The sequence below is a fragment of the Chrysemys picta genome, chromosome 3, assembly GCF_011386835.1.
Source record: "Chrysemys picta bellii isolate R12L10 chromosome 3, ASM1138683v2, whole genome shotgun sequence".
NCBI lineage: Eukaryota > Metazoa > Chordata > Testudines > Emydidae > Chrysemys > Chrysemys picta.
Genome location: NC_088793.1, coordinates 160,637,841 through 160,662,059, shown reverse-complemented (window position 1 = coordinate 160,662,059; position 24,219 = coordinate 160,637,841).

Below are 24,219 nucleotides of genomic sequence, written 5' to 3'. Positions count from 1 at the left end.
ATCCAAAACTCTTGGGTTGGTAAAACATGGCTGGACATTTAATAAGAACATCTTTTCTTGCATGGCTTCCAATAGTTCCTGCTTTGAGGAAAAAGGAACACTCTCCCAGTATTCAGAGTAGCAGCCGTGTTAGTCTGTATCCGCAAAAAGAACAGGAGTACTTGTGGCACCTTAGAGAGGTGCCACAAGTACTCCTGTTCTTCTCCCAGTATTGTGGCTCTTAATGCATAGCAAAGTGTACCCAAAATCTGCAGCAAAATTGCTGGCTTCTCTGGCAGCCTTATTTAGATTAGAAAAGGTATGGTTTTACTGAGTTATATAAGACACTCGATGCAATCAGTGCAGTGTCCTCTGTGTTATTTATGTTGATATTAAACTCAATTTATTTAACATTGCCACAAATGTTCAGTTTTCAACATACCAAAGATTTTTTCATGCCAATACATGACTGCATGGCAGAAGAAGTTGTCAAGGGTGAAGCTGGAGCTATTTTTGGGTGCTGGATGGGGGACAGTTGGAGATTTTAGCAATGTTGGAAGTTTGTGAAGTAGTTTCACTGTGGGATAATCACACTGGATGCTATTGCTAAAATGTCTGGCAGTACGCTCAAAAACAATGACAACATTTAACTTGTCACCTTTAGGGTTCTAGCCCAGAGAGATAAATAGGGCATGCTAGACCTTCCAGAGCTCTTTTTTCCAGGCTGTTTTCAGATTCAGACAGGAAACCGAGGCACAAAAATATAGCTGTTTAGAAAATATTTCTCTCTCATGGAAAATTTCTATGCAAATGAAAAAAAAGTGTCAAAATTTTCCACAGAAAAATGTTGCTTTGTTTGGGGAAACCTGAAAATCTTTGGCCAAAATAACTCCTAAACAAACAAAAAACAACCCAACATTTTGATCTGGAACTGCTGTCCTGATGTACATGGGAGTTGTAATTTGGTTGTCTCTTCCCCACATCCCAGTTTGCCTGTATAGGCTGGGCTGCCTGGCCTTCCATGATGCACCACAGTCTCCTCTCTTGCTGAGCCACCATGATGCATCCTGGGAGTCCCTGGCTGTGATGAATCTTGGGAGATGGGAACCTGACCCATAAAGGAGAAAGGAGCAGGAGGCACTCAAATTACAACTCCCATAATGCACTAGAGAGGGATTTCTGCACTGAAATTTTTCAGTTTTCATCCAAGATTTTTGGATTTTTAGATTGTGATTACATTTGAAATTTTTGGAGAAAGCAGACATGTGAAAAATATTGTTTAGTTGAAAACCCAGTGTTTTCAGTCAAAACTTTTTGATGGAAAATTTTTGACCAGCTCTAACAAAAAGCTTAGATGCACACTGTTGGTTCTGTGCAAATAATTACGCAATGACAATAAGAGATTTGCTGATCGTCACACAGAACATCTATGGCACATCCAAAATATGACTCCAGATCTCCTGGGTCCCAGTTCTGTGCCTCAGCCACAAAAATCATACTTTCTTCTGTAAATACTATACAATTTTTTCATATATTCATTCACACACAAAGCCCTATTACACACACACAAGCTTATTTCAGGACTGCTAAGCCTTCCTGGATTCCACTGTTTGACAATTAGACACATATGATTTGTACAAGGGAGCACCAATGGAAGAGCTATATTTTCTTTGAATTGGCAGGTGATAGGAGCAGAAATCTTCTGCAAGGAGGTTTATTTTTAAAAATCTCCTAGTGGATCAAACATGCTGAAAGAACTAATTGCAAACATCAGTGACGGCTAGTTTGAGCTTGTTCCTAAAATGACAGTTGAAAGGCCCAAGTATTTTTGACACTCATCAGCACCATATACCTTTGATTACTTGCAAGTGGTGAGACAGAGTGAAGCATATGTGTGCGTGTGCCTTTGCTTTACCTCGTACACATGTTCATCCAATTAAGAGGAATAATGATTCATTAACAAAACAGATACTAAAAAAAGTCTTATTTCAGACAATCACTGCTACTTCCTCAGCTTTTCCACTTCATTGCTGCTTATGTGAGTAAAAACAACAAGTTAAATGGAGACCTTCTGGACACCGGGGACCAATTAATGCCACGTGACTTCCTCCCAAGCCTCCATGAAAATAACTATATTATAATGGTCTGTGATATTAATATCGGCTTTGGGAAAGTCAGGCAGCAGCTCCATAGGGAAGGAAGTGGGATGAGCAAGTACTGTGGAATGTGCAGTATTTGACAGAATAGAAGCAGTGTCTCTCTATAAGTTGCATTTAATTGCTTCTTGCTATATCGCTTTGAGAAAGGAAAAGTTCCTTTCAAAAATTGAGAGGACTGTGATGACCTCAAAAGTTTCATTATCACGGTATGTGGAAATAGCTCTCGTTAAATCTACCTTTTCAGCAACTCTTCACCGAATTCATCTCACATATCTGTGTACCTGCCTGAACCTGAGAGGTAATATGGAGTGACTTCAGCTGTCCGAAATATAAAGTCAAGAAGTCAAATTTAGTGGAAGTCAAGTGGGAGTCTAAGTTGGTATGGTTTACATCTCTTTCTGGCCCCCTGAATGTGTGCTCCATTCCCACTACATCTTTTGGAGCCTGATTCTGATCATGACATGTATGTGCATTGGAAGTAGCTTCCTATTGAAATAAATGGAGTTACACTGGTGAAGAAGTGTCATTGGTCAACTCAAAATCCAACCCCTAGACTCCTTTAGAATTATTTTACTTAGAACCCTGCATATTTACCAATTATAATTATAATTTGTACTGCCCACCATGCTAGTCACCGTACAAACACATAACATAAACAGTCCTTATACAATCTAAGCATAGAGGACAGCCAACAAGTGGATACTATGAACAAGCAGAGTAAACACAAGGTAACAATAAGACTACAATGACTAGCAGTCATAGGACTGTTTGTAATTTACTAATGTGTAGTGTACACTCTCCCTTACTTATCACTTTTGAATTTGGTTCACTGAATCTGAGGGTAGAGCAGTCTAAAGTCTATATTGGTTTAACTCACATGCCATGGGGCCAAGTGACAAGAGTGTAAGGAAAGCAACTAATAGGAGGGTGCAAGTTAAAAAAGTACACAACTGCTTCAGCATACAACTTCTTTCAGCTCTTTAGCGTGCAAGTGAAATGAACTTAGACTCCAGAGACTCATGTACACATCAGTAAGGGGGTGTAGGTAGGTTGTGGAATATGTCTATACTGCACTAGAGAGGTGTGAGTGTAGACATACCTGAGCTAGCTTTGATCTAGCATGCTGCAATCACACCTGCAGCGTAGATGCTCCAGTTGAGAGTCTAATTGAGTGGAAAGTAGCATCCATTTGTTGTCTGTCCTCTTTGCTTAGATTGTTTAAGGACAGTTTCTGTTATGTGTTTGTACATTTGTATTGGGTGAGAGGTCTAATTTGGATCAGCACTGAAGTTCAGGAGTTTATCCAACATCTGAACCCCTTTTGTGTAGAAGCCAAACTGGATATCCCACAAACAGACTCACGAGCTTTCCAATACTTCCTGGTTTTGCCCAAGTCAGAAATATGAGAACAATTTACCCCAGGATATTTCTATATTTCTGCTTCCAGTTCCAGCTTTAATCAAGCTATAGGGAAGCTTTTTCCCCCTCTCTTTTAAATGATACTTTACCAAGCTTTTTTCAAACCTGAAATTGTTTTGAATTCAGTTCCATCTGAGATCTGGATGATGGTACAGGGCAGATATTGCTTTATACTACCTGGTTCTCCCATCTCTGTTGATGACTGCCATTCTTGCAATCCCCTTCCCTGATCCACGCTCAGACATTCCCATCAGTAACTGGAGAATTAGAACATCAAGCAGACTCTATGTTAAACTTTCCAAATAGCTGGGAACTCTGCCTACCCTCCATACCACAAACATGTCCCCTCATTCATCCTCATCTTCACACCCTGCATGGAACCATGAAACTCTACTCCATCTTGGGCTACCATCTCTGCTCTCTCTCCTGACCCTCTTAATTCTTCTGATGCTGCCAATCTTACTGTCTCCTAATTTCCTTTCCTCACACCTTCTTTTGTGCCATCTTCCTTGCTGCTCCCTATAAATAGAACAAATGCTCATTTCCAGTGCACCAAGTCTGCACCCACTCCTCACTCAAATCCTTCGTAAAAGCTCATGAACAGCAGTTCCCATCAGTAATATGCCTTGTTTATGCCCTCTTTATGGAAGAGGGGCAAGTGAGACCGTAACAAAATATAATCACTTTTCTCTGATCCACTCAGATCATCTTCTCCTCCCTGTGCCTGTCTTATAGGCAGTACCCTCCTCAGAGCAAGGAGTCTAGTTCTACCGAACGGACACATTGTCCACACCTAAACTAATAGTAAGTTATAATCAACATGTGGGACTAGCAGCTATTAGGATTGGTAGAACCAATCCACAGGTGATAACCAATAAGAACCAACCTGAAACTCTACTCCAAGCTGATACCTAAAGCTCTTATGATTAAAAAAATTCACTTAGCTGTCTCCATTATTTTTTGTTTTCTTGTGATTCTGCAGTTCCAGATTTTAACCAGGACAACAAGCAGTAGTGCCAAATTGCCAATGAATATACTGTTTTTGAGGTATTTCTGGTTCAGCCAGAAGTAGGAAGCATCAGAATATAAAAGAGCCTTTTCCCAGGAAATTTCCAGTCCTGTTTTATAGGCTTAAGTGGTTTAAAGAAATACATTTGATTTTTGGACAAACATTTTGATGTTTGTCAGTAACCACTATTGCGATTGCTTTCTTTCTGGAGCTACCATTATCTGGGGCACCTTGCTCTGCCTATCCAAGTGATCAATTCAAGGCATCAGTTCTAAATTAGAAGAACCAGGCTGCAATCAGATTACTTGTTTGTGTATTGGGTCCTTTTAAATTTATCCTACTCTCTCTAGCTGAAAATCATGGGCCAAATTAATCTCTGGTGTAACTCTATTCAAGTTATTTGTTGCATTATTTCAAAATTTTATTTATCTTCATAGCATTCCAAATAATTCAGCTACATAAAGGACCAAACTCATCCATGGTGTCACTCAGCTGAGATCATGGCTTACCAGAGATAGCTTTGCTCCTGTATCTTTTTCTTCCTTCAAGTCCTTCCCCAATGCCATCAAATGTATACCTAGAGATTAGTAAAAGGATAGCCTTTGTGATGCAGTCATTGATTGAAAAATGGAAGTTATTCAGGACCTGCTGGCAGGAGTGGGATGCAAGCTCCCAGCCTCAGGAAACAAGTGTAGCAACACTGCTGTTGAGTCAGGAACAACATTTTCAGAACTATTTGGTGTGGTGGCTTTGATGATTTCTTCAGACTCTGTAAGTAGACTGACAAATTGACGTTCAAGTGAAAGGTCATTTAAAAGACTTGAGGATAAAGGCATCTGGATTTACAATTAAAAAGCTGCAGAAGGTCAGTTTACAGCTCTACTGGGCTTATTGCGCAGGAGGTTCTATATATAATTTGGCAGCTTCTCCTGCTTTCTGATTGGGATTGTAGAAAATAAAAATTCCTTGTGGTTTCTTTTTTTTCCTTTTTAAACACAGTGAAGAGCTGTGGTGCTTTGGCAAGTTCAATACAAAGAAATATTGTGCTGGCATTCTCATAGTGTAAGTGACCTCAGGACTGAACTGTACAAGGGAAAAATAGGTCTCTGTTGACTAGAATGCACATTTTCTTGAATCAGCTATATATAGAGAGGTATGTAGAACACATATACTCTATGTATACAGTAGACTCTCATGCTATGCCTGACTCTTCTCACTCCACTTTCCTAAAGAAGTCCATGGACTTAAGGCTGATCCACCACATAGATTTATTTTGGTGTATTATGTTTGATGTACATCCTTTTGTCCTATTCTCATCACTTTATCTTCCCCTGAATCCCAGAGCCCCCGGAAATTCACAAGCACTGCTGCTACACCCACTGGCAAAAGAACACTCAGTAGCACAGAGGGTTAGGGCGAGGGTTAGAGTTAGCATTAAGGTTAGGGTTGAGATTGTCCCACACAGCCCTCCACGTGGCTCCAGCAGGTGGTTCCACTTTCAGGTATTTATGCAAGTATATTTATGGGTCATTTGTCCCATTACTTATCTTCCTCCCACGAACCAGGATGAAAACTGTAACTAAATCCTGGTCTACACTACAAATTTACTTTGATATAACTATGTTGCTCAGGGGTGTGAATAATCCACACCTTGGAGTGACGTAGTTAAACCGACCAAAGCGCCGGTGTAGACAGCGCTATGTCAGCAGGAGAGCTGCTACTGCCTCTCACAGAGGTGGAGTTATTAAGCCGACAGGAGAGCTCTCTCTCATTGGCTTAGAGCGTCTTCACCAGAAGTACTTCAGTGGCACAGCTGCATCGGTGCAGCTGTGCCTCTGTATATTTGTAGTGTAGACCTGTGTGACGAAGTGGGGAATTATTTTAATGTTTTGTATGACTACTGTGTGTGCCTCAGTTTCCCCATATGAGCTGCATGTTTAACTAGGTGATGGGAAAGGGTGTTTATTGTTGCAGAGGACCAGGTGTGACCCCCACCTAGCAACCTGCACCCCAGACAATGGCCTGGACACTTTGTAACTTAGCAACTGATGACCTGAAATCCCATCCCAACTAGGAAGCCAGCCAGTTTTGGCCAGTGGGAGAACAAAGGGCTGAAGAGAAAGCCACCAAGTGATCTGTTTGCCCAGGAAAGACGACAAAGAATGGAGGAGAGGTTTTGGGGGAGGTGATATAGTGTGGTCGGCTGGAAGGAGAAACGCTTCTGGACTGGGGACAAAGTGGGGTCTGGGCCCACTCAGACTCAGGACAAACCCAGTTGGACTGTACTGTAACTTTCTATTCTCGAGGCTATCCAAGAACTTTCTATGCTGTGTTCCAGACTTCCAATAACCCTTCTGTTTTACAACGCTGGCCAAGAGTCACTCCAGTCTAAAGAGGTTGGGGGTGTGGAAGCCTCCCAGAGTGGACTCACTGAGGGGAGCTCATGGAGTGAGGCAGGCATGCTGAAGGCTCAGAGGTACAGTCCCAGGAGGCAGTGGTGTCAAAGGGCTTACCCCAGTGAGAGAGCGTGACCCAAAGGAGGGTTAACACTCTAAAGGGGTCTTCCCAGGGACTGTTACAGAGCCATGGGAGAACACTGGACTGGACCTGTGGTTGTGTGATAACTTGCCTCCAAAAAATTCCTACTCATAAATACACTTCAGGAAAACAAAACAAAGAAACAACCAACAACCTTATGAAATGTAGTACTAAATTGAGATTATTCCTTATCAAAACTGATGTGGTTGATTTCCCTTTTCCCATCCCTTCAATAGGCTTTGTACAATGTTTGCTTCTGGTATCAGATTCACATTGGGGTTCACTCTAGAAATAATGTAGTAATTTCTAAGCAGTTGCTCTATTAAAAGACAAAACAAAACAGTGAAGTCAAAAATATCATGAAGTGCTTTTCTCCAGAGCTCAACTATAGAACGTTTCAACATTTCCTTTCCTATCTAGAAGAGTATTTTTGGTTCCCATTCAGTGTTTTTAAACATAAAACACTCTGAGAAGAGGTTTTATGATATAAAATAATATGTTTACCCCTTCTGAGACTGTTGTGAAGGATGCAGCACATGGGGGCACCCAAGTATGGCCCAGAGGGTAAAGTGCAATCTACAGATATTCTTCTGCAGTCCTCTTTATCTTAATTTAATAATCAGAACAAAGTTGACAAATAACATGTTGCTATTGCTGGTGAACTCAGCCAGCAAGTAGTACTTTCTCTTCATCCATCACAGAAGGGACGTCTTGTGCCTAAGAATTACCCTGGAGACTCAGGAGACCTGGGGTCAAGATCCAGCTCCCTATATGAGCTTGGGCAAGTCACTCAGTCCGTGCACATCAGTTCTTCATCTGTAAAACAGGGATGATAATCCTTCCTTTCCTCTCTCTGCCTTGCCTCTATTGACATTTAATTCAATTCAAAGGTAGAGCTGGGTGACATTTTTCAAATTTTGACTAAGGAAATGGGGAAAAATAATTGTGAAAGTTTTCACTACTCCCTCCCTTCCTTTTTATGACCGGTTACAATTTGGTGGAAACATTCTCACATTCAACATAGCAAAAGGGATACAAATATGAACAATTTGTAAACAAAGTTCCTGTTTTGTGTCAACTTTTTTTTAAATCTTGGCCAGCTCTACCCTTATATGGAGGTGAGGCCCACAAAAACTATATCTCAGAGGTTCTCAGCCAGGGGTATGCGTACCCCTGGGAGTACACAGCGGTCTTCCAGGGGGTGCATCAACTCATCTAGATATTTGCTTAGTTTTACAACAGGCTACATAAAAAGCACTAGCAAAGTCAGTACAAACTAAAATTTCATACAGACAATGACTTGTTTATACTGTTGTATATACTATAGCAGTGTTTCTCAACCTGCGGGTCTTGATTTATTTTAGACTCGTATGGTAAATACTTTTGTATTTTTATGTCTGAATTTGTAAGCAAGTAGTTTTTAAGTGAGGTGAAACTTTGGATACGCAAAACAAATCAGATTCCGGAACGGGGTACAGTTGTCTGGAAAGGTTGAGAACCACTGCTATAGCACACAGCATGCAATGCATTAAGATAGTGAGGGTACAATGGAGAGTTTAATGCTGTAATCACCATGAGTTGCATTCCCACTTTAAAGAACAGGTCACGGGGGAAGAGGAGGGGAGGCAGGGTTGCATGATTACTGAAAGCCACAGTTGGCTACCCCTGTCTTAGTACGGCAATACACTCCATTTTATGCACATAGTATGAATGAGGCCTTTGGCTGAGTAAAGTTTTGGCACCAATGAAGAATATATTTTCCCTCCTCCACTCATGGAGAAGTCCCAATCAGATGAATGATATTTCCAGGCACATTCTGAATGGGACATACAGAAGACAGCCCTTAAAAGCACAAGCAACTTCACTTTGGTGGATCCTGAAGGACGACTGCTTTGCCTCGCGCACTCCTATCTGACAGCTTATCATACACAAACCCTAGGACAAGCCCATGTTTCTCAGGAAACTGCTACATAAATATTACCTTTCTTTTCTAATCCAACATCCCTGGGAAAAGGATGCTGTCAATCACATTGTGTGCAACTCCTACTTAAAATCTTGCCAATGGTAAGTTGACACTATTCTTAGACTAATGTGCTTCGTAGCAGGATGCAAACATGTTAAAGATCTCCTAGCAACTTGTTTTGGTTCTCCTTGGCAAGATGCTTTCAAGGCAAAAGGTCTGGTCTGGACAAATGCAGGAACTGAGGCCAGAGCCTCAGCTGGTGTAAGCTGGCATAGCTTCCTTGCTGTCAGTGCAGCTATGCAGCTTTACACCAGCTGAGGCTCTGGGCCTCAAGGATTTTAAGACAGATTTTCCCCTCCACATTTGAGGGACACAACCACCTGCTCTGGGTGACCCTAAAGCTCCGACTATCAGAAGCTTGGACTGGAAAACAGGAGAGGGATCACTCAAAAATGTGCCCTGTTCTATTCATTCCCTCTGAAGCATCTGGCACCAGCAACTCTAGGGAGACAGGATACTGGGCTAGATAGATCATTGGTCTGATTCTTATATTCCTATAATTGCCCAGGATAACAACAGGGCTAAAGTTTTAAAAGAACTAAAAGAGATAAAGAAAGACAAGGACATGGCATACTTGCAGATGCATAGGAAACAAGGTCACTTTTGTGGCTTACCACCCGTGACAGTGTTTCATTAGCAACTCACCTCCTGTGTCACTAAATGTTCTGCCGCCTTTCTGCTCATATCAGAATTGTCAGTCCAGGCCTAATACCTGTTCGCAGGTTCTCCCCTCCCCCTACATTGTAAATAACTCAGTAATTCAGTGTCCGGTTGAACAGTGAGGCTCCAACTCAGACTTGTCCTCAGTTCCTTTGTGAACATTTCATGATGCCTCGTTCTGGTTTATGATATCAACAGAACCATTTCTGGAAGAACCTGTGGATTCTGCTCCTGTGGATGCTGCATTTGCTTCCTTATTAGAAGCAACTACTTATGGAATAAGCGTAAAGTCTTGTAAGTGCATTGTGAGAGAGAACCACAGAGCAAAGCTGAGAGGTTCCGGCATCCAGAATAGGTGAAATTCACCTGTCCCCACACAAAGCAGAGTGAAACAAATGGTCTTTGTGTAGGGAACTAAGAAGGGATGGAGGAAATGGTATCCACACATACAAAAGCAGTGAGAAGCCCGCGGGGCTTTTCTCCGCTGTTATTTCAGCCTACCAGCAGCATCTACCCCTATCCAGGGTTGCAAGTGTTCTCAGCTAATGGACCTCCACAAGTGTGTGTGCCGTGACCTTTCTGGCCCTTCTAGCAGCAGGTTATGTGCAGCTGGCACAAATACATTCAGGGGTTTCAGAGAGCCCCTTGCATGGCTACCTCTCCTGCACAGTGCTAGCCCAGTCTTTTGCAGTACAGAGAGCCCTGCGAGCGATACCTTTGCCCATTGTCAATGAAACACAATGTGATAGCCCCAACAATACCTTGGGATTTATTATAGAGCTTCCCCCTAACCTTTCCAAAATAGTATTTTTGGTTCTTATGCATTGCTTTTAGTTAGATAAGTAGTAATTTCTCTCCATCCATAGGTCTGGGTTCAGTTTCTGGCTGTCAGAGACTCCCTTTGCGATCTGGGGCAAGTCACAATTTCTCTATGCTGCAGTCCCCCCATCTGTACAGATGGCACATTAATCCTTCCTTCCCACCCTTGTCTGTTTGGTCAATTTAGATGGTAAGCTGTTTGGGGCAGGGCTTGTCTGTATGTTTGTACACTGCCCCCGATCGCAGGGAGGGTTTTTACGTGCTATTGCGCTATAGATTCATAATAAGAAAAATATAGGTACAATCACACATGATGATGCTTTGTTTGTGCTTTATATATTAGATACGTAACATAGGTGCCAACCTCTGGCTCCAACTAGTTGTCAATTAGGCCCTGACAGAATCTGGGCAGCCCTGCTACATAGACTGTTAGTGCATGTTGCTATTGTCAGCATAAAAGAATTTTTTTACCAAGAGGAAAACTAATCTCTTTTGCTAAGCAAAGAGGAAGTCCTGACCTTTCTGAAAGTTGCATGAAGGGACAGATTCTGAGCTGCACCTCACAGGAAGCATGACCCAGACAGACAGGGCCAAAGGTAACAGTGAAAGACTTTGCCACTACCCCATTTCTGGGTTGGCTGGAGGCTGATGTGGCCCTTGGCATAAATTAGAGCAGCCCCAGGGAAAAGCCTAATTTACAGCAGGCTTAATTGGCTGGAGGGCTGCAGACATACACCTTAGACATTACTCATGCACATAAGGAGAACTCACTTGAGTAAGGTTTAGGTGGACCCATAGAGTATGTATCTGTTCTCTACCAGTGATTATCATTTTTCTATTTTATTCAGACCAATCCTTCAACCTGTACTTAGGCAGAGTTGTGGGAATGTCAATGGGAATACCCACTTGAGTCACAGGACGGGACCCATTGAGTGAGGTGAGGGAAAACAAGGATGTTAATTGTTTGACTAACTTGCAAACTTAACGCTTTTTCCATGCGTGAAAAACTGGAGTGTCATATAAATGCATGTTGCTGAGCTTTCTATTTTTGATTGATTCCCTCCTTTTACTAGTTTTCCTTCAACTCTGCTTTCCAGTGTCACTGAGTTATTAATATCCAGATCCAAATCTTGCAGCTTCACTGAAGGGGAACGTGTATTAAAATACCAGATTTGCCAGCAAACATCTGCACCTTGCAAGCTTATTGTAATACTATTATATGAGCAAGCCATTGTAAATTCTTTTAAGTCTGTAACTTATTTCACGTTAACACACTGTGTTTTACAACAGCATTTCAAAGTTTATGACCTTTTTTCTTTAGCCGCTTGTTCCAATTGCATCTTATATTTCATCAAATATGGTAAAGAAACCATGAGAATAAATTGATGCTCCATATGAATTCCCTTTTAAATGGATGCTGCCAAAGTGCTGTAAAATGGTTTTCCTTTTTAGCCCTACTGAACTGTGAGTAGGTTTCTGAGGCCAAATTCTATGGGGAAACATTATGACCATTTAAGGTTTCCAAACTTTATGCTTCAGTACAAGAGGCCTAAGGTTGAGGATTTAAAATGGATGAAGTGGAGAAATTTGCACTTCCTTAAGAAAACATATAGCATTTCCTTCCATGTGTCAGAAGTGAAAACAAAAAATACAAACTAATTCGTCATGAAATTTTCCTTTTATAATTCCCTCTTTGGTCTACCCCCACCTAACAAGTCATATTTCCTACTCTTTCTTGTCAGCTTTATGGCCTGTTGGTCACAGTTTCAATAACTGTGATGGACGGTCTTCTGTTCTATATATTATGTACAAGAATTCTGCTTAAAACTCTGCTTGTGTTCACAGCTTGTTTTCTGCCACCCACTCTCCATATCTCTTCACAACACACACACTTCTCTCTTTGGGAGATGTGTATCATTTAGGGTCATTAGCTAAATAAAATATGATGGTTTACTGTTTGGACCTAGTTGGACACTGGTGTAAAATGAAAAGCTATCATATTTATGAGTTACGGTTTGTTAATAATACATTGGAATCCATTAATTAAAGCACATTCATTCCAGACACGTGACTTCAGCCTTTTGTTTTTCACTCAAGCAATATTATTTCAAATGCAATGTTGATTTTTGTCTCCCAGGCATTTTATAAACCTCAAGGGATCCATAGCATCAATTATTTTTTTTCCTTATATGCAAGACCAAAAAAAAAAAGAGAGAGAGAAAGAAGCACATTAGCCAGATAATCTGGAATTATTATTCAAAAGAAAAATAATCAAAACAAAACCAACAATCAAAAGCTTCAGCCAGCTGAGTAAATGTTATTGTCAACAAAGAAAATGCAAAAGTCTTCAACAGCGGCTCTTTCCTAAAAATAACCAAAAACTTCCATAGTTCATAGATTTGTCAGTAAGCCCCGGGATCATCTTGGCTAAGATTTTTTTGTCAAAGTTCATGTACTCAAGCCTATATTCATTTACTCTGTTTTGAATGATAAATTCATTAGTGCCTTGCAGGTGGATTATCCAGAAATTAGAGAATCCAGAAACTCAGAGGACTAGTAGAAGTAAAGCATGTAAATAGTCCCAATTTTATATTTGCTTCTTCAGCGAAGTCCCAGCCCAAGCTGTTCCTCTTTTGAAACTATGCTGCATTTAAGTGTAATATAAAGAAGAATCTTATTTTCTCTTTCTTCCCACTCCCCCCCACCTCAATATTTCTTAGTATTGTGGATGTTAAGAGCAGAATTTAGCCTTCCTTTGAAGACTTTTTTTTTTTTATTAAATCACAGCTGTGTGGTCTCCAGCCAACTCAAACTATCTTCCCACTTCAGTTCATAGGATCTCGCTGCATGCCCAGTCTGCTCAGACTTGTTATGCAGATAACTGATCAACCCAACTGAGAACTTCACACTGGTAACAATGTTCACAAAAAAAATCCAAAATTTCTCAGTTAACTACTTCACTCCTTTACGGGAAATGATTTTTTAAAAAACCATCAGGAAACTGTGAAGGCGGCATTGTTTGAAAAACAACCACAAACAAATTACAAAACTTATCCTAACTTATTTGAGACATACAAGAGGATAATTAAATATATAATCAAATTTTACTATTTCTAGTTTAATTTAGCAGAATAAACTCCATGAACATACATTGTATGTCTTTGTTAAGAAACTAGCATGGAACATTTCACATGTAGTTGCTTCTTTGTGGGTAACAAATTGTCTTTTATTTCACAAGCTTGCATTAAACAAAAGCTCCTCCAACACTGATCCAGCCTAAAGAGTTATACTTTAAAGAAATTTAAAAGGCAAACATTGGTTGTATTTAAATACTGATTTAGTAATCATAAACTTCTCTGGCAGTATCCTTTGGAAACTAAATCCATAAATTTTATTAGTATTAAATGTTTCTAATGGGAGTTGACAAATAGTTGAACTGACTTGCTTTTTCTCTGCACTTGGCAAAAGGAAAGGAAAAAAATCCCTATTACCCAATGAGAAATGCATTAATATGAAAACCCATTCATCTCAATTTTATACAAATATAATTTAAGACCTTTTACGACCATTGGTGAAATTACAATGTGCCGCAGGGAAGCTGCAAAAATTTTATGAGAGTAATAAAATTGTCATTGTAATACCATTAGAGGGTGCAGGGACAATATAGACATTTGAATTACCTATTGCTTTTATGCCAGGTTGAAAAAACTACATGAAGGAATTATAGCATATAATGGAGACAACTGTTGAAACAAGCCAGAGGAATGAAACCGAGGTCCACTTCTAGATGGGTTAAGAAAAATCCCCATTAGAGCCCTGGAATCAAAATAACCTTCCCATTTGTGTCGACAGCAATGAATTTTAAGTGAGCAGCCTGCTTTATTTTTGTGTAAACAACTGGACTGAGACCAACTAATTAAGCAGTTATTACTCAGATAAGGTAGCGTCTCATCTAATAAATGATGTTTTTAGCTTCTGTAACACACATTTCCTGCTGTTGCACTCAAATCTGGCTCAAGGTAAGAATGATGGTGGTCTCTCTTATTCTGCCTTTGTAATTCAGAGCCAAAAATCTCTTAGGTAGCTCATGGCAAAACGATGAAAATCTACCATGGGATTAACATAGTGTTAACTTTCAAGGAATGAAAAATCCCTTTATTGAAGAGCACTGCTGCTAGGGTATCTTCAGGGAAAGATTGCTGCACTCTCGTTGCGTGTGCAACAGATGAACAAAAGGAAAAAGCAAGGAGAAACCAAGAGAGGGAATCTCTGGTATCAACATTTCATTAGCTGTGTTCAAGAGAGTAATAAAAGAACTGAAACAGTTCAAGCATCTGCCCTTGGCTGAGGGACAGGTAATTATGCACTGTGGACTCCACTCCCTTGGAACAGTTGTCTTTGATTTCTATCTCCTCTTTTATTATAACTGAAATGAAAAACTCCTGATGAAGCCATTACAGTTTGGTATGAAATTTACAAACAAAGAAGGAACCTCTGCAAAGTTGCCAGAAGACTTTTAAAGACGGGTGGAAATATATGGGCACAAGCTGTAAAATTTGGTGCTAGATCTCAAAGACCCCAGTGTTTGGGAGAGGGAGGTTTGGGGTGTCTGGCTCTGGGATTTTGGTTTTAGTTCCAACCTTAGTAAATACTTAAGAGTGAGAATAAGGAAATTAATTTTATTTTCTGTTTGATAAGAGCCAGATATGTGGCAACTGAGCTAATTGCTCTTAATCCAATCAGTGATTATTCCATTACCATTGAGGTTATGAAAAACGGTGCTGTTATCTTACAGTAAAAATTTGTATCAGAGATTCTGAGCTTAGGTTCCACATCATAATAGTAACTTCATATACCTTAAAGTCTAGGAGCTATGCAATCCCAAAGGGGAGTACGAGAGTGTAAGAACCTCACTTATCTCCCTACAGGGGCTACCTGGATTTACTTGCCACTTAAAGTCTTCACAGGAGAAGCTGGGTGGGGAGTGAATATGGAACATAGCCTTTGTTCCACACACCTTTCCTCTCCTACTTATTAGTGATTAATTTGGGGATATTCAACTTGAAATCCCTTAAAGAGGCATGATTTTCAGAAAGTGCTGAGCAACTGCCCTCTGAAAAATCAGGACCTTTAATATGTCCTACCTTGGACACCCCAAACTGAGGCACTCAAAAAAAATCACTGGTCACTTTTGAAAATTTAGGTAGCCATCTTTATTCAACTGCCTCTTGTGCACCCTTGCCACTAGGTGGCAGTACAACAGTACAAGACTTTTGAAAGAGGGCCATCACTTAAATGAACAGGGACAAAAATAAGGCCAGAAGAGAATGAGGAGGAGCTTTCTAGATTTGGTATTCTACTAAAAGAAAATTAATCTTTCATTCACAGTAATGGACGCTGTTCAACAATCTGGTCTCTTGTCATGCTACTCACAGATTTCATACTTTGCCAACAAGACATTTTCCTGCACTGAATCTTCGTATTTGTGTTCATTTTACTTTGGCTAATATGTCTTCTGAGTAACCACAGTATAATAAATTTCATCGAGCATGACCAGCATACTTAGTTCATATTATTCATTTGCAGTCATTTATTTTTTTCCAGCCTTTATTCTCCCCCCCTCTCCCCAGTCCTCACTCCCCAGCACTTACTTTGTGGAATGACAATAATACACACAGAGAGCCGCCTGGTTGAAAAGAACTTAAACATAAGTAAGAAGATCTGTCTGTACTCACACCTGTTTTAAGATTTGTTATCCTTAAAAAGAAAAGCTGTAGGGATTCACTCTGTTTCTTCCTTGTAGATCCCAGTGGAATATACCATTAAACCGCAGGGAGGAGAGAAAGCCTTCAGCGCACTTAAATATACTTATGTCAAATCCATCTCATTCTTCCAGCCTTCTTTCCTCAGTGTAGCCACCGTTCCCAAGGGCTGGAGAACATTACAACCCATTCACTTTATATGAATGGGCACAAACAGACTTTTTCACCATTTCGATATGTCTACATTTGCAGGCATATCCTGTAGGCCAACTGAAACAGCCTTAATTTCAATTTACTGTCTCCCAGAGGAGCATGCCATTCTCCTGAAAATGGAAAACTCTATGGCCATTTTCTCCCCCCTTCAAGTTGAGATCTGAACTGGAAGTAAAATTTCTCTCAAGATTAATGGACTGTAGTTTTGATGCTTAAAACAGGGCACATGATCTTTATTAATCAAGTAATGAACAAGTTGCACCAAAGCACGGTGTTTGGAAGGTGTCCAGAGTCACTGTATACAACACAGCTAAAGCCTTTTCTAAGTCCCTGTAGAATGTCGCTATTCTAAGAGCAAGAAATTATGTCTTAGTGGACATTTTGCTCTGCTAGTTTCTTATTAATAGCTATTAATTAAAAAACAAAAAGGAAAAAGAAAAGAAAAGCTGAGTTCTCTGTTATGAAAAAGGCCTGTAAAGGCTGTGATGCTTTTCACTGGTAATCTAGTCAGACCTGTATTTATGTTAGAACTTCTTCAGTCCACAGTAATGATCAGAAACCCCATTGCAGACTGCTAAATGTTGTGGTTTATCAAGTCTGCTACAATACACCCACAAAACAAGGAAACAGCATATAAAATGCTGGGGGACTTGGTGGGAGGCCTGTGATGGTAAGAGAAGGTTACGGAATAGCAAATGCTGAGGTATGGAAGAACACCAGTGCCATGGGACAATCCTAAGTGGTCCAAACCTTATTTTATGGCAGTAATGAAGGCCAGGGCATGGGATCAGGAGGTAATGTGTCTTACTCTGCTATCTCACAGGAATTATGACATCAGTCGCTTTGTCCCTGCACTTGGAATGGTAGTAGGAACTCACTGATCTCTTCTTCAATAAACTGTGAATCTAGAAAATCACTGTTCAGTGTATTTTTCTGGTTTATGGACATGTGGTTCAGTCAGGTCAGACTGAATGTTCAGTGGTGTCCTGACCACCAGCCTGTAGGTTTCATGCACATGTCTGTAGTATGTCTGTATCTATAACCTATTTGTGAATTACTGTCTGTAGGGAATCTAGGGCTCAGGTCTGAATTCTTTGGGCAGGGAGTTTCATTGAACTCGCGGGAAGTTTGGACTAGGCAGATTTGTAAACAGGAGCACAGCTTTATGATTTTTACAGCACAAGTCACTGCTGCCATTTAATGAACAAATAATTAAACAACACAAGCAGGGCAAGACCTCTGTGTAAATAAGTCTAAACACCAACGTATTCTAAAGAACAACAGTAGGCCTGTCAAATTATCGATTACCTAGATTTTATTGCCATATCATGATTAATGAAATTACTATGTAACAGGCGTAGATTTGGGATTTATGCCATTAAGCATTCAAACTACTCATGGCATGGGGAGCCTGGAGGGTGGGGCCATCATTTTTATGTCATTCTCTTGGGGAAGGTGATACTTAGATTGGTGGCATGGCATCAGATAGTGTAAATTGCCTGCAGCTGTGATTTCATCCTCAGTTAGAGTTGGTGCTTCTGGGTGCACTGATAACTGAGGTCCCCAGTTAAGTGCCTGTGAGGACTGAAAGATTAGGAGTGAAATCCTGCCTAGTTGAAATCAATGGGAGTTTTGCCATTGACGTCAATTGAGCCAGAATTTCATAGGCCCCACTGATAGAATGCTCACCAGCTCAAGGAACGTGAGGTTGGCAAAATACAATAACCAGAGACTGGCACATGATATAATAGCTGGATCTAAATCTACATCCAGATCCAAACATACCCCAAGGTTAATGGGCATTTAGATTGAGGGTTTGTTTTTGTAGTTTATTAAAAAGAACCAGTAGTGAAATTTGGATCCTGATCGACCTCCAAATGTCCCCACTCTGCCCCGAGTGTTTGGCTCACACCTATCTCTGACAATAGTCAATAGTCTCTAGTAATCAAGAAAATATATTTAGGGATTATTTATTGATAGGGTTGTTAGCATCCCTAGTGGAAAATGTCTTTCTAAGTTTCTATTAGCCTGGTTGAAAAATTTCATTCCATGCTGATGATAGGAGTCATTAATTACAAGGTCTCATTCCAAGAAGCAGGGTAAATATATTTGCAAATGCATACACGTGTGGGGAAATGGAAATTTAACTGGATAGGCTGCTTTTCTTGCCCTCTTAAATGAAAAAAAATAAACTGAAACTTTACAGAACAAATAATGTGAATCAAGTCTCTTCTGGTGTTTTGTTTCTCTCTCCTTCTCTTTCCAACTTTGGATATACTCTGGAGTTTATCTGAGTCAGAGGTGAAATGTGAAAATTTGAAGTTAATTACCAGATCTGCGTAGACTACAAGGTGGTTTCAAGCAGTTAAGGCAGGAGTCCTGCTGCATGGTTTGAAAAGAGGGGCTACAGGATATCTGAACTTTTTTGAACCTCCAAAAATGTGGGGAATGGGGAGATAGGAAGACTTGGTTGCAGATTCAAGATGGGTGGGGTTTTTTTATACAGGTTTGCCAGCCTGAGCTATGTTATTGAAGCCTTTTGAATACAATTGAAAGCGATATAAGAATATGCTATTGTTTTAAATGATGGAGAGATTTCAGTAGCATTTATGAAAAACCATGCATCAAATTTTCTCCAGTAAAAACAACTCGGTTCATATGACCAGAGAGCTTTTTCCCTAATCAGACCCATGTAGAAGTATTGTACTTGGAACAACGTCATGGCAAATGAGAGACAACTGTCAAAAATGACATTGAGGCAGCCAGTGATCAGAATCTTCCATGCCTGACTCAATTTACTGTTTCTAAAGTGGAGTGCTGGTTGAATGTCAGAGCTCTGGAATGAGGTATGCATCTTACAGCTTGGTTTCTGTGAGAAGGGCCAAAGCCTTATTTCTGACTAGTAGGTCTTCAAAGATAACACTGGCAGATACAGTACATACATTAGTAGGATTGGTTATTTTTATGGTTTTACATGTTGATTTCTAAGAGAAATATACTTTTCTAGCATTGACCACATGTGGCATGTATGGTTTGTACTTGGGGACCAAGTGTAAATGAAGACTGATCAGCAAATGCCTGAAGCTCATGACTAGCATTTCTGACACATAAACGGTCTATGGTTTCATTGCATAGGGCCAGACCCGGACTGCATTTACTCCAGTGTAAGTCCAGAGTAACTTCAGTGACTGAGATCAGAATCTGCCCCTTATTAAGCGGAACTGACTTCCAAATTCACAATTTATGAACTGCCAGAAAGAGTATAGTTATTTATGAACTTCACGTGTTTTTCTTTGACATTCAGTATTGTGAATCTGCAGAACAGGCCAAAATTATAATTAAAAAAATAATAAAAATCAGTTGTTATTAAATGCCAAAGACTTTTTTGGAAAAAGGCTTGAGGGGAAGCAGAGGTTGACATAGCTATTGCTTCATAGGCCACTGTTAACGGCAATAATGACCTAGTTTTTGGAGTTTATATCTATTTTCTTTTAAACGATAGCCAACGGTTGTATAATATCCACACTGTAATTGAAAAACAGCAGTAAGGGCAGTGGTGGCTGGAGCAAACACATAGAAGAATCATTCTCTGAAGGGAAATGAGTCTTGCTTCACATAGTTTCACATAATACCCACTTAACATAGTTAGATATCTCTTCAGATTGTAAACAGCAAGAGAAAAATGAAACACAGAACAGAATAACAGTCCTCCAAATGCAAATTTAGAGCAGATTCAAGGATCTCCAGTTCTAGGATTTGGGTTTGGCCAATTATAGGGAGAGGGGGAATGCTGTAAAGCTGCATCTAGACCCAAATCCAGCACAGCTGTTGGGAACATTCGGATCTGGAATTTTGGGTCAGGGCCACCTCTTCACCAAATCTGCACAGAAATTTACAGCATAACACGTGATCCTTAAGTACAAAAATCTGTGAAGTGGTTGTTATTCTAGAGGTCATGCTAATAGCTACTTTTATGGTCTGGATTGCGACCCCGAGTGAACAAAAGATGCACTTTCTGAAAAATTCACTTTGTGGCTACGGTTTTCCGTGCTTGGTCTCTGCCAAAAGATGAACTTTTATTTTATTTTTTTCTAATTATGAGCAGATACTGTTCTAATGTTTTTGAATTATAGGAGAGTGGGGATAAACACCAACAAAAATCTTTACTGCCCATTGTCAAAATATTCTAATCACATTTCTTTGAACAGGAATATAGTAAAAACAGCCCAAGATTGAAACTTTACATTTGGCATGAACATAGTCTAGCATTTATGACTGATTTTTTGATTTGACGATACTAGATGCATTTTAACATTGCGTATGGAGCGTGTGTAGATTCTTTCCATTAAACTTAGGGCTGTGTGTTCATTGGGCCTACTCCTGGAACTCCATCTGAAATCAATAGGCATTCTGTCTCTGGAATTAGCCGTGGGATCAGGCCTTTACAAGTGAGGTGTACTGTGTGTGCATGAGCAGCCAAGAAAGTGTGCACAGTGTAAAAGACTCACTAATATTAGTTATCCCAGATGTTATGTTAATTGGCTTGATGCTCAGATGTGAGAAGCCTGTTTTACAAACACCCAGGACAAAGGCTGTTAAACCTCAATTAGGATGCAGACAGGGAAGGTGCAGATGAGTATGGAGTAATTACTGGGCTGTGTCTGACAGGCAAGTTCCTGTATTCTCAGCCAGAGCAGGTGATTCTGAAACCTGATCTCTCAACAGCTGCAGGCAGGGCAACACATTTACACAGCACAGCCTGCCTGGGATGACCTTTCAACTGCTGACAGCTCTCTGTAGTTTGCTGCACATGAACAAGTTAGCACCATGTGGGTAAATTGAGCCTTTGGTTTTAATATCCAGGGATCACGATATAAAGAATCACACAGCTGTACCTCAGATAGATGGCTGCTCAAAGCCCATTGGAAGTTATCAATCTGCCACTGGAAAACTCCTCTCTACAATGACATACATGTGTTCAGCTTAATTAGTGATGGGTGAACCTGAGAAGCCTTGGAGATACAGACTGATTGGAGCGCCTCCAAAAATCTACCTCTTTGGTCTAGGTGTAAGCGGGTGAATGGTCCCGCTATTGTGGGGAACTTTCCTGGCTTCTGCACTACCCCGGTGAAGTGGGCTGGCGAAAGGATCCGAGTCCTCGCTCCCACTTCCTTTACCCAGAAGCCTCCCTGCCCTTGAGAACTCCCCTTCCACTCTCCTGTCTGGCAGAGTCCTCGTAAACCCCGACAAGGCTGGGCCCAGGATTCCTGGGGGGCTCGACCCCCAACCCTGCTGTGGTCACCCAGGACAGGGGCTAGGGTGTCCCCACTCCGGGATACTCTCTTTGCACTGGGCACCTCCCTGACCCACTGATCATTTCATACAATTTAAAGCAAATACAAGTTGTTTAATTAACAATTAATTTAAAAAAAGAATAAGGAAAAATGGGAAAAGTTAAAGGAAAACACATCACTCCACTCTGTGGCAGGGAACATCACAAACAGTGTCTCTGGAACGTCAGGGCAGTTCACAGTCTGTTCCTTGTAGGTCCCAGGCTCCTTCTCAGGCCCTGGCTGTGCTGCAGGGACGCTGTGGGTTGGACACTTGCTCTGGCGGTGGCCACACGCTCTCAGGCTCTAGGTGGCAGGACCCTTCTTCCCAGTGTCGCCCCCACCCTGTCAGGGTTACGATCCCCCTCCAAGTCTGGCCTGCAAAGTCTCTTGGCTGAGGTGTCTCCCTGTGCTGGGCCCACTGCTCAGGGTCTCCCTCACTCTCCCCAGCTGCTCACCGCACCCGGCTCCGGACTGCTCCAGCCCCAGCTCCAGCTCCAGCTCCAGCTCCACTCTGCCTCAGCACGGCTGCTGCTGCTGCTCTGCCTCCAGCTCCCTGGGCTGCTTGTCTGGCCCCTCTGGCTCTGGTTGATGCAGCTCTGCTCCCAGGGCAGCTCTGCTCTCTCTGGCTGTGCTCTGGCTTTGGGGCTGCAGCTCTGCTCCCCAGCTCAGCTCGGGCCCCTGCTCTCTCCTTAGCTCAGCCCCACTCTGTCTGACCCAGGCCAGTCCAGTTCACACGGAGGACGGGACCCCCTGGCCTCCTGTCATGCTGATTAGCCTGCCCGCCCTGTCAATCAGGCTGATCTGGAGCATTGGCCTCTCCCCATTGTTCCCCGGGACTGTCAGTCTCAGGCTCCTGATTTGCCATCGACCCCTCCCCTTTTAGTGCTGGGAGCTAGCCAACCAAAACACCTCCACTGAATGTTAGTAAGGGGGCAACAGTCCCCTTACATAGGTATTGAGTGGGGAATCTCATGGCAGCACATTCTTTGCATGCAGAGAGCACCTTTCATTGGGGGATCTCAAAGCACAAGTGAAAATTAAATAATTCTTATAACGCACCTGTGAGATAGGTAAGTCCTGTAATGAGACAGATAATGTGTGTACATGTACCACCGTCCTGCCAAGGATGGATGCAGAAACATTCAACTGTGTGTCACAGGCCATATTTTGCTAATACTCACTCTTAGCATCTGGCCTGCACTAAATCGCTGTGACCTGTAAGGGAAGAATTGTCTAGTGGGTAGGGCACTAACTGAGGACTTGGGAAGCCTGGGTTCACATCCCTAGGCCACTGCAGACTTCCTGTATGACCCTGCGCAAGTCTTCATGCCTCAGTTCCCATCTGTAAAATAGAGATAATAGCACCTCTCTATCTCAGAGAGGTGCTGTGAGGACACATACATTTGAGGTGCTCAGATACAGTGGTACTGGGGGCTATATGAAGAGAGATAGATTTATCCTAAGTTTTCCAAATGGCTACGATGTGAAGCATGGTGGATTTTTGCCATATTGTCCCCCTTTTACAAATGAGGAAATGGAGGCACAGAATGGGAGCCTGACTTGCCTGAGTTCGCACAACAAGCCAGCGGGAATAAACTCATAGATTCCAAGACCAGAAGATACACCATGATCATCTAGTCTGGCTCCGTGTATAGCATAGCCCACCAAGCTTCCCTGAAAAGATTCCTAGATGGAGCAGATCTTTCAGGAAAACATCCCATCTGGATGTGATGGAAATCCATCATGACCCTTGGTAAATTGTTCCAGTGGTTAATAGGAGCCAGACTCACAGTCCCCTTCAGCTATGGGCCAAATCCAGAGCCAGCTATCAGCATCATCCCAAGCTTTGTATATTTGGGCAATATGGGATTGAGATCCCAGCACTCCTGACTTTTGGTTTTGAAGAACTAAAATGCAGCAGAAGAGGTTTTCAAAATCAAAACCTCACCAAGTGGCTTTCCCTATCTCTTTCCTGTACTAATCACTAAACACAGTTGCCTACCTCTCCATGAGTCTTGCTTTCAGCTAATGCAGAAACGTCACAGCAGTTTTTCTTGCAGAAAGCTAGCACTTCCAATCTCAGCTGGAACCAGGGGAGAGGTCAATGTTTTCCAGTTAACTAGTTTAGCTCCAGTTTTGCAAGAAGGATTTGGGGAATTTCTCTCTCTCTGAATGTAATAACAATGTTGTGATGGAAAGCAGACTGATTTTTCAGGCAAGTTTATGGGAAAACTTATTACTTTTGAAAAGATAAGAGATTGGAAGGTGTCTCCAAAGGAGTTCCTGGGACAAAAGGTGGTTTTCT